Below are 12,429 nucleotides of genomic sequence, written 5' to 3' on the forward strand. Positions count from 1 at the left end.
TTTACAAAACCCTGGGTGAGACGTGTTGGTATCCTCTTGATTCATACACATGCTCACTATACCGGTCTCCTCGTTGCCAGTTTTGTTCTTCTTTCTCGTTGACATGTTCGGGCATCCCCGTGGCATAGTCACCTGTGTATGGCGAGACGATGATGGATGATGTCACACCGAGAGGGCCCTAAGAATATCGCTCCATTATCGGAGGAGCAAATTCCACTCTCGAGCTATCGAGTCCTTTGTCAAACTTTCCGATGAACCTGTAAGTTGTCGTTATGATCACCGTGTTACAGATGACGTTTGAGCAACCCCAAAGCTCATCGTACAGTAAGAAGTGACTATGATACTCTCGTGGTCTAAGGAACTAAAACACATGCTAACACTCCATGTCATAACAATTGACTTGTGACGATATCATCACAAAGTATAACAAACAAGTTTGGGTCGATTCAATATGATAGTTCTTCTAATGTCATAATCCCAATTTTGTTTTAGGACTATTGTTACACTTGATGATATCCTAAGATCTGGAAAACCTGATCACTAACAACACTTGAGCCAATCTTAGAGGCGAGACTAGGAATCTTATTTTACCGTTTATTGTTCTACACGTGCATATGAGTTTTCCACTGAATCGCATATTCCAGGATCATATCCGTTATAACATAGAATATAAACTCTTAATTATGAACATGGAAATATAATAATACAATATTATTGCCTATAGGGCACACTTCCAACAGACTCCCATTTGCGCTAGAGGCAATAATCTAGTTACATAGTTTCTCTAACACCTATTGCTATCCAGTGTTGCTCATGCTTTGCTCGTGGTAAGGCCTTCGTCATCGGGCCTGACACTTTCAAATCTATGTGAACCTTGAGAACCTTCACAAAACCTTTGTCGATATATTATTGGATGATGTGATACTTGCGTTCGATGTGTCTGGTCTTCATGTGGGATCTTGGTTCCTTTGCTTGAGCAACAACACCACTATTGTCACAATAGAGCGCCGTCGGGTTCATTGCACTTGGGACCACACCAACTTCTTGAAGAAACCTCTAGATATAGACCGCAATATACTCCGCTTCTGTTGTAGAATCCACAACAGTGTCCTATTTGAAACTCTTCCAAACCACTACACCACCATTGAGGGTGAAAACATAGCCCAATTGAGATTTGTAGTCATCTATACCATTCTTGAAGCTAGCATCGATGTAACTTGATGAACCACAAGTATAGGGGATCAATCGTAGTCCTTTTGATAAGAAAGAGTGTCGAACCCAACGAGGAGTGATAACCCACAAGTATAGGGGATAGTTTGTAGCCTTTTTCGATAAATAAGAGTGTCGAACCCAACGAGGAGCTAAAGGTAGAACAAATATTCCCTCAAGTTCTATCGACCACCGATACAACTCTACGCACGCTTGACGTTTACTTTACCGGAAACAAGTATGAAACTATTTGGCAAGAATAAAACTACGAGTACTTTGTGAGAATAAAACTACGGAAAAATTGCAAGATAATAAAAGAGGATGGCTTTTGCCAATAAGAAAGTCATTTGTCCCTAGGCAATCGATAACAAGTTCCGGTAATCATTCTTGTAATTTTATACGAGGGAGAGGCATGAGCTAACATACTTTCTCTACTTGGATCATATGCACATATGATTGGAACTCTAGCAAGCATCCGCAACTACTAAAGATCATTAAGGTCGTGAAACCCAACCATAGCATTAAGTATCAAGTCCTCTTTAATCCCATACGTCATAACCCACCTGTCCGCGTTTAAGTTTCTGTCACTCTCGCAACACTGACAATAAGAAAATCATGAACATATTGCAACACCCTACAGCGGGGCCCCTCACGTTTGCGCTAGACGGAGGGCACCGAGGACAACACCATAAATAAAATATACAATCATACCAACCAAGATCACGATTAACCCACAGGACAAAACGGATCTACTCAAACATCATAGGATAACCATAGATCATTGGGAAATAATATATGGAGTTGAGCACCATGTTTAAGTAGAGATTACAACAGGGAAAAGGGGTGTTACACCGCTGCAAAGAGGGGGAGAGAGTTGGTGTTGACGGTAGCAAGATTGTTGATCTAGATCGCCGTCCCGATCGTTGCCCCCGGCGGCACTCCGGCGCCACCGGAAGTGAGGGGGAGAGAGCCCCCTCCTCCTTCTTCCTTGGTCTCCTCCCTAGGTGGGAGAAGGATTTCCCCTCTGGTCCTTGGCTTCCATGGCATGGGAGGGGCGAGAGCCCCTCCGAGATTGGATCTCCCTCTCTGTTCTCTTCTGTTTCTGCACTCCCCAGATCTAGCCGAAAACCGTTTCTTATATTCCTGGAGATCCGTAACTCTGATTGCGCTGAGATTTTAACACGATTTTTCCCCGGATATAAGCTTCCTTGCGCCCGAAGTAGAGGTCCAACCGACGTACGAGGTGGGCACAACCCACCACCGCGCGCCAGGGGCCTCTGGCGCGCCCTGGTGTATTGTGCCATGTGTGGGCCTCCGTTTGCGGTGATTCCAACTCCCAAAAATCACAAATATTCCAAAATAAATCTCTGTATTTTTTACTGCATTTGGACTTCGTTTGATATGGATACTCTGCGATAAAAAAAACATGCAGAAAACAGGAACTGGCACTGGGCACTGGATCAATAGGTTAGTCCAATAAATCATATAAAAAGTTGTCAAAAGTATGTAAAACTTGTATAATATTGGCATGAAACAATCAAAAATTATAGATACGACGAAGACGTATCAAAGAGCAGAAGGGAATGACAAGCGGTTTTCAGCAAGGTATTTTCTGCATGAACTGAAATTATCGGTAACGAGTAGTTTGATAGCAAGATAATTTGTAACGAGTGAAAAGTAGAAATAGTAACTAAGGTGCAGCAAGGTAGCCCAATCCTTTTTGTAGCAAAGGATAGGCCGGAACGCTCTCTTATAATAATCAAAGCATTCTTGAGGACACACAGGAATTTCATCTAGTCACTTTCATCATGTTCGTTTGATTCGTGTTCGCTACTTTGATAATTTGATATGTGGGTGGAACGGTGCTTGGGTGTTGTTCTTACCTGAACAAGCCAGCCACTTATGATTAACCCCTGTCGCAAGCATCCGCAACTACGAAAGAAGAATTAAGATAAATCTAACCATAGCATTAAACATATGGATCCAAATTAGCCCCTTACGGAATAACACATAAACTAGGGTTTAAGCTTCTATCACTCTAGCAACCATCATCTAATAACTACTCCACAATGCATTCCCTTAGTCCCAAAGATGGTGAAGTGTCATGTAGTCGACGTTCATATAACACCACTAAGGGAAATAACTACATACATATCATCAAAATATTGAACGAATACCAAATTCACATGATTACTTATGACAAGACTTCTCCCATGTCCTCAAGAACAAAAGTGACTACTCACAAATCATATTCATGTCCAAGATTAGAGGGGTATTGAATAGCATAATAGATCTGAACATATAATCTTCCACCAAATAAACTAACTAGCATCAACTACAAGATGTAATCGACACTACTAGCAACCCACATGTACCAATCTGAGGTTTTGATACAAAGATTGAATACAAGAGATGAAATAGGGTTTGAGATGAGATGATGCTAGTGAAGATTGGTCCTCCCATGATGAGAGGGTTGTTGGTGATGACGATGGCTTCGATTTCCCCCTCCCGAAGGGAAGTATCCCCAACGGAATCGCTCCGCTCGAGACGGCAGCGCTCCATCCCGAAAGTCTTCTCGTTCATTTTTTCTAGGTCAAATGGGCTTATATACGAGAAGATGGGCAACAGAGGCTGGCCAGGGCCCCCATAAGCCACCAGGACGCGCCCAGGGGGTTGGGCGCGCCCTGGTGCCTTGTGGGCACCTGGGTGGCCCCCTTTGGTATTTCTTTTCTCCAATATTTTCTATTTATTCCAAATTAAATCTCCTTGAAATTTCAGCTCATTTGGAGATGTGCAGAATAGGTATCTTTGACATAGCTTTTTCAGGTCCAGAATTCTAGCTGGCGGCAATATCCCTCTTCATGTAAATCTTGCATATTAAAAGAGAAAAAAGCATTAGAATTGCTCCACTGAGTGTTATATTGATTAAAAACACTACAAATAATAGTACGAAAACATGATGCAAAATGGACTTATCAACTCCCCCAAGCTTAGACCTCGCTTGTCCTCAAGGGAAACCGATATCGATAATCATGCCCACATGTTTAGAGAAAGAGCTGTCGATAAAAAAATATGGACATGCAACATCATGATCATTATTATAGCAACAATTAACATTATCATAGAACTTCTCATGAGCAAGCAACAATTCATCACAACAAAGAAGTATAAGGCATAAAATTTCTTGAAAACTAACAAACTTTGTTCTCAGTCGACAAGGCAACTACAATTCATCATCTTTTCAGGAAGGGTGTCATGTAGGAGCTTTTTAGCAAGTCCACATACTCAACTATCATTTAGTCTTCTATGATTGCTAACACTCATAACATATATATGGAGCAAAAAGTTTCAGCCAGACACATAGAAAGATAGGGGCTTATAATTTTGCCTCCGAACTTATTCACCTCAAGGGTAATGTCAACAATAATATCTCATGATCACTCATATCCAACTGGATATACATGCCTAGATATTTCCCCACCACATGATGCTTGCAAAAGAGAAAAATAAAAAGGAATAGAGGAGAACACTATCGACTCTTGCATGAAAAGTAAATACATAAAAGTAAAGGATAGGCCCTTCGCAGAGGGAAGCAGAGGTTATCATGCGCTTTTTGCTTTTGGATGTGCAAGCTCTTAATGCAAAGGTATGTCACTTTATATTGCCCCTTGTGATAGCAACCTTTATTATGCAAACTGTCACTTTTATTTCTTTATCATCACAAGATCGTACAAAGCTTATTTTTCCCTTACAATAAAAGATCATACATATTTAGGAGCAATTTTTATTGCTTTATGCACAGATGATAACTTACTTGAAGGATCTCATTCAATCCATATGTAGATATAGTGGACTCTCATGACATAAAACTGGGTTTAAGGGTTATTGGATGCACAAGTAGTATCTCTACTTGGTGCGGATTTTTGGCTAGCAAAGATATTGGGCAAGCATCACATGTTGGAGGATCTATAACAATATAACTTCTTTGTGAATATAAGCAAACATAATTCATTACGTTGTCTTCCTTGTCCAACATCAACAATTTGACATAAAATATTTAATGGGGGCTCACAATCATAAAAGATGTCCAAGATAGTGTATTTGCATTTGAATCTTCTCTTCCCTTATTAATTCTTTCATGAATTGCATCATTGACCAATGCTATGTTTTTTATCCTTCAATAAATTTTACCAATTATATTTTTCTTTATGTAATTTCATTACTTTCCATAAGAATAGATATGATCTTTTTCATTATTTTCATTGCTAGGATTGAAACATAAAAGTAAAGAAGCAAAAACTCAAACTACTCTTTATTATATGACTCTCAACTCGATTACATAGATAGATAGATCACAAAACTAGCACTCAAAAATAGATCATACTAAACTTTTATTCAACTAAATCACGAAATAACTAAGGATCAAACTAAAGTAGGTAAAGATAATAAAAGTGATGGTGATATGATACCGGGGCACCTCCCCCAAGCTTGGCACAAGCCAAGGGGAGTGCCCAAACCCGTGTACTCAAGTTTCTTTCTTTGGTGATGTTGGTGATGATGAAGTAGCGGGTTTGTTCTCCATAAAACTCATGAGTGCCTCCTCAGACTTTGAATTTCTCGGAGAGCTTGATGAGTCAACTCAGTGTTGTTCTCCACCTCAGCCATAATATGCTTATTCTCCAGTCCCCAAGAGTTTGTTCCTGCATCACTTTCTCGTGGATGAGATATGTCCCAATTGGACGGTATGTGCATACAAGGAGTATTTTCAACCCCATAGTTGTGAACCAAATTATGAAAATTGCTCCGATGTAACTTGTGTAAGGGCCTCCTAGGGGGAATCCCTTCTTCCACTTCATGATTCCCTTGGTCGCTCATCAGCCTCATGGCTTGATGGGGGTTCGAAGTAGTGGAGATGCCGGCCAGCATGCCCCTCTCCGAGGCCAGAGGGTGCACTTCGAGCGAGTCTCCTTCATCTTCTTCCATGGCAGCCTCAGATCCCTCTCTCCTTAGTTCCATCTCAGCAACCAAGCATCATCTTCTAGGTTATTGGAGGAGGAAGAAGACATGATGACTAGCCTGGTAGATCTGACAGAAAACAACACAAAAAAAGAACAACATATATTGCTGCGATGCGGTGGTGAAAACATCCGGGAGTATATAAAGAATTTTTATCTTGCAAAACAAGTATTCTAGAAGAAAACAGAGTCGGGAAGGCTCGCGAGGGGCCCATGAGCCACTAGGGCGCGTGTTGGGAATCGTAGCATAATTTAAAATTTTCCTACGCTCACCAAGATGCATCTATGGAGTGTACTAGCAACGAGGGGAAGGGAGTGCATCTACATACCCTTGTAGATCGCGAGCGGAAGCGTTCCAATGAACGTGGATGACGGAGTCGTACTCGCCGTGATCCAAATCACCGATGACCGAGTGCCGAACTGACGACACCTCCGCGTTCAACACACATACGATGCAGCGACGTCTCCTCCTTCTTGATCCAGCAAGGGGGAAGGAGAGGTTGATGGAGATCTAGCAGCACGACGGCGTGGTGGTGGATGTAGCGGGTCTCCGGCAGGGCTTCGCCGAGCTTCTACGAGAGAGAGAGGTGTTGCAGGGGAGGAGGGAGGCGCCCAAGGCTGTCGGTTGCTGCCCTCCCTCCCCCCACTATTTATAGGACCCCTGGGGGGGCGCCAGCCCTTGGGAGATCAGATCTCCAAGGGGGGCGGCGGCCAAGTGGGGGGGAAGGGGTGCCTTGCCCCCCAAGGCAAGGGGGAAGCTCCCCCCTAGGGTTCCCAACCCTAGGCGCGTGGGGGGAGGCCCAAGGGGGGGCGCCCCAGCCCACTAAGGGCTGGTTCCCTTCCACTTTCAGCCCACGGGACCCTCCGGGATAGGTGGCCCCACCCGGTGGACCCCCGGGACCCTTCCGGTGGTCCCGGTACAATACCGGTAACCCCCGAAACTTTCCCGGTGGCCGAAACTTGACTTCCTATATATAATTCTTCACCTCCGGACCATTCCGGAACCTCTCGTGACGTCCGGGATCTCATCCGGGACTCCGAACAACTTTCGGGTTTCCGCATACATATATCTCTACAACCCTAGCGTCACCGGACCTTAAGTGTGTAGACCCTACGGGTTCGGGAGACATGCAGACATGACTGAGACGCCTCTCCGGTCAATAACCAACAGCGGGATCTGGATACCCATGTTGGCTCCCACATGTTCCACGATGATCTCATCGGATGAACCACGGTGTCGAGGATTCAATCAATCCGTATGCAATTCCCTTTGTCAATCGGTATGTTACTTGCCCGAGATTCGATCGTCGGTATCCCAATACCTTGTTCAATCTCGTTACCGGCAAGTCTCTTTACTCGTACCGCAATGCATGATCCCGTGACTAACGCCTTAGTCACATTGAGCTCATTATGATGATGCATTACCGAGTGGGCCCAGAGATACCTCTCCGTCACACGGAGTGACAAATCCCAGTCTCGATCCGTGCCAACCCAACAGACACTTTCGGAGATACCCGTAATGCACCTTTATAGTCACCCAGTTACGTTGTGACGTTTGGCACACCCAAAGCACTCCTACGGTATCCGGGAGTTGCACGATCTCATGGTCTAAGGAAAAGATACTTGACATTGGAAAAGCTCTAGCAAACGAAACTACACGATCTTTTATGCTATGCTTAGGATTGGGTCTTGTCCATCACATCATTCTCCTAATGATGTGATCCCGTTATCAATGACATCCAACGTCCATAGTCAGGAAACCATGACTATCTGTTGATCAACAAGCTAGTCAACTAGAGGCTTACTAGGGACACTTTGTGGTCTATGTATTCACACATGTATTACGATTTCCGGACAATACAATTATAGCATGAACAATAGACAATTACCATGAACAAAGAAATATAATAATAACCATTTATTATTGCCTCTAGGGCATATTTCCAACAGTCTCCCACTTGCACTAGAGTCAATAATCTAGTTACATTGTGATGAATCGAACACCCATTGCGTCCTGGTGTTGATCATGTTTTGCCCTAGGGAGAGGTTTAGTCAACGGATCTGCTACATTCAGGTCCGTGTGTACTTTACAAATATCTATGTCTCCATTTTGAACACTTTCACGAATGGAGTTGAAGCGACGCTTGATATGTCTGGTCTTCCTGTGAAACCTGGGCTCCTTCGCAAGGGCAATAGCTCCAGTGTTGTCACAGAAGAGAGTCATTGGGCCCGACGCATTGGGAATCACCCCTAGGTCGGTAATGAACTCCTTCATCCAGACTGCTTCCTGTGCTGCCTCCGAGGCTGCCATGTACTCCGCTTCACATGTAGATCCCGCCACGACGCTTTGCTTGCAACTGCACCAGCTTACTGTTCCTCCATTCAAAATATACACGTATCCGGTTCGTGACTTCGAGTCATCCAGATCTGTGTCGAAGCTAGCGTCGACGTAACCCTTTACGACGAGCTCTTCGTCACCTCCATAAACGAGAAACATATCCTTAGTCCTCTTCAGGTACTTCAGGATATTCTTGACCGCTGTCCAGTGTTCCTTGCCGGGATTACTTTGGTACCTTCCTACCAAACTTACGGCAAGGTTTACATCAGGTCTGGTACACAGCATGGCATACATAATAGACCCTATGGCCGAGGCATAGGGGATGACACTCATCTCTTCTATATCTTTTGCCGTGGTCGGGCATTGAGCCGTGCTCAATTGCACACCTTGCAATACAGGCAAGAACCCCTTCTTGGACTGATCCATACTGAACTTTCTTCAATATCTTGTCAAGGTATGTACTCTGTGAAAGACCAATGAGGCGTCTTGATCTATCTCTATAGATCTTGATGCCTAATATATAAGCAGCTTCTCCAAGGTCCTTCATTGAAAAACACTTATTCAAATAGGCCTTTATACTTTCCAAGAATTCTATATCATTTCCCATCAATAATATGTCATCCACATATAATATGAGAAATGCTACAGAGCTCCCACTCACTTTCTTGTAAACACAGGCTTCTCCATAAGTCTGTGTAAACCCAAACGCTTTGATCATCTCATCAAAGCGAATGTTCCAACTCCGAGATGCTTGCACCAGCCCATAGATTGAGCGCTGGAGCTTGCACACTTTGTTAGCCTTCTTAGGATCGACAAAACCTTCCGGGTGCATCATATACAACTCTTCCTTAAGGAAGCCATTAAGGAATGCCGTTTTGACGTCCATCTGCCATATCTCATAATTATAGTATGCGGCAATTGCTAACATGATTCGGACGGACTTCAGCTTCGCTACGGGTGAGAAAGTCTCATCGTAGTCAACCCCTTGAACTTGTCGATAACCCTTAGCGACAAGTCGAGCTTTGTAGATGGTCACAATCCGCGTCCGTCTTCTTCTTAAAGATCCATTTGTTTTCTATGGCTCGCCGCTCATCGGGCAAGTCAGTCAAAGTCCATACTTTGTTTTCATACATGGATTCTATCTCGGATTTCATGGCTTCTAGCCATTTGTCGGAATCCGGGCCTGCCATCGCTTCTTCATAGTTCGAAGGTTCACCGTTGTCTAACAACATGATTTCCAGGACAGGGTTGCCGTACCACTCTGGTGCGGAACGTGTCCTTGTGGACCTACGAAGTTCAGTAACTTGATCTGAAGCTTCATGATCATCATCATTAACTTCCTCCCCAGTCGGTGTAGGCACCACAGGAACATTTTCCCGCGCTGCGCTACTTTTCGGTTCGGAAGGGGTGACTATCACCTCATCAAGTTCCACTTTCCTCCCACTCAATTCTTTCGAGAGAAACTCCTTCTCCAGAAAGGACCCGTTCTTGGCAACGAAGATCTTGCCTTCGGATCTGAGGTAGAAGGTATACCCAATAGTTTCCTTAGGGTATCCTATGAAGACGCATTTTTCCGATTTGGGTTCGAGCTTTTCAGGTTGAAGTTTCTTGACATAAGCATCGCATCCCCAAACTTTTAGAAACGACAGCTTAGGTTTCTTCCCAAACCATAATTCATACGGTGTCGTCTCAATGGATTTCGACGGAGCCCTATTTAAAGTGAATGTGGCAGTCTCTAAAGCATAACCCCAAAATGAGAGCGGTAAATTGGTAAGAGACATCATAGATCGCACCATATCCAATAGAGTGCGATTACGACGTTCAGACACACCATTTCTCTGAGGTGTTCCAGGCGGCGTGAGTTGTGAAACCATTCCACATTTCCTTAAGTGTGCACCAAACTCGTGACTTAAATATTCTCCACCACGATCTGATCGTAGGAATTTTATTCTCCTGTCACGTTGATTCTCAACCTCACTCTGAAATTCTTTGAACTTTTCAAAGGTTTCAGACTTGTGTTTCATCAGGTAGACATATCCATATCTACTTAAATCATCAGTGAGAGTGAGAACATAACGATATCCTCCGCGAGCCTCAACACTCATTGGACCACACACATCGGTATGTATGATTTCCAATAAGTTGGTTGCTCGCTCCATTGTTCCGGAGAACGGAGTCTTGGTCATCTTACCCATGAGGCATGGTTCGCACGTGTCAAATGATTCGTAATCAAGAGACTCCAAAAGTCCATCTGCATGGAGCTTCTTCATGCGCTTGACACCAATGTGACCAAGGCGGCAGTGCCACAAGTATGTGGGACTATCGTTATCAACTTTACATCTTTTGGTATTCACACTATGAACATGTGTAACATCACGTTCGAGATTCATCAAAAATAAACCATTGACCAGCGGGGCATGACCATAAAACATATCTCTCAAATAAATAGAACAACCATTATTCTCGGATTTAAATGAGTAGCCATCTCGAATTAAACGAGATCCAGATACAATGTTCATGCTCAAAGCTGGCACTAAATAACAATTATTGAGGTTTAAAACTAATCCCGTGGGTAGATGCAGAGGTAGCGTGCCGACGGCGATCACATCGACCTTGGAACCATTCCCGACGCGCATCGTCACCTCGTCCTTTGCCAGTCTCCGTTTATTCCGTAGTTCCTGCTTTGAGTTACAAATATGAGCAACCGCACCGGTATCAAATACCCAGGAGCTACTACGAGTACTGGTAAGGTACACATCAATTACTTGTATATCACATATACCTTGGGTGTTGCCGGCCTTCTTCTTGTCCGCTAAATATTTGGGGCAGTTCCGCTTCCAGTGACCACTTCCCTTGCAATAAAAGCACCCAGTCTCGGGCTTGGGTCCATTCTTTGACTTCTTCCCAGTAACTGGTTTACCGGGCGCGACAACTCCCTTGCCGTCCTTCTTGAAGTTCTTCTTACCCTTGCCCTTCTTGAACTTGGTGGTTTTATTCACCATCAACACTTGATGTTCTTTTCTGATCTCCCCTTCCGCTGATTTCAGCATTGAATATACCTCGGGAATGGTCTTTTCCACCCCCTGCATATTGTAGTTCATCACAAAGCTCTTGTAGCTTGGTGGAAGCGACTGGAGGATTCTGTCAATGACCGCGTCATCCGGGAGATTAACTCCCAGCTGAGACAAGCGGTTGTGCAACCCAGACATTCTGAGTATGTGCTCACTAACAGAGCTGTTCTCCTCCATTTTACAGCTGAAGAACTTGTCGGAGACATCATATCTCTCGACCCGGGCATGAGCTTGAAAAACCAGTTTCAGCTCCTCGAACATCTCATATGCTCCATGTTTCTCAAAACGCTTTTGGAGACCCGGCTCTAAGCTGTAAAGCATGCCGCATTGAACGAGGGAGTAATCATCAGCACGTGATTGCCAAGCGTTCATAACGTCTTGGTTCTGTGGGATTGGTGCATCACCTAGCGGTGCTTCTAAGACATAATCTTTCTTGGCTACTATAAGGATGAGCCTCAGGTTCCGGACCCAGTCCGTATAGTTGCTGCCATCATCTTTCAGCTTGGTTTTCTCTAGGAACGCGTTGAAATTGAGGACAACGTTGGCCATTTGATCTACAAGACATAGTGTAAAGATTTTAGACTAAGTTCATGATAATTGAGTTCATCTAATCAAATTATTTAATGAACTCCCACTCAGATAGACATCCCTCTCGTCATCTAAGTGAAACATGATCCGAGTTTAACTAGGCCGTGTCCGATCATCACGTGAGACGGACTAGTCAAGATCGGTGAACATCTTCATGTTGATCGTATCTTCTAGACGACTCATGCTTGACCTTTCGGTCCTCCGTGTT

Source organism: Triticum aestivum, chromosome 4D (genome assembly GCF_018294505.1).
Source record: "Triticum aestivum cultivar Chinese Spring chromosome 4D, IWGSC CS RefSeq v2.1, whole genome shotgun sequence".
Taxonomy (NCBI): Eukaryota; Viridiplantae; Streptophyta; class Magnoliopsida; order Poales; family Poaceae; genus Triticum; species Triticum aestivum.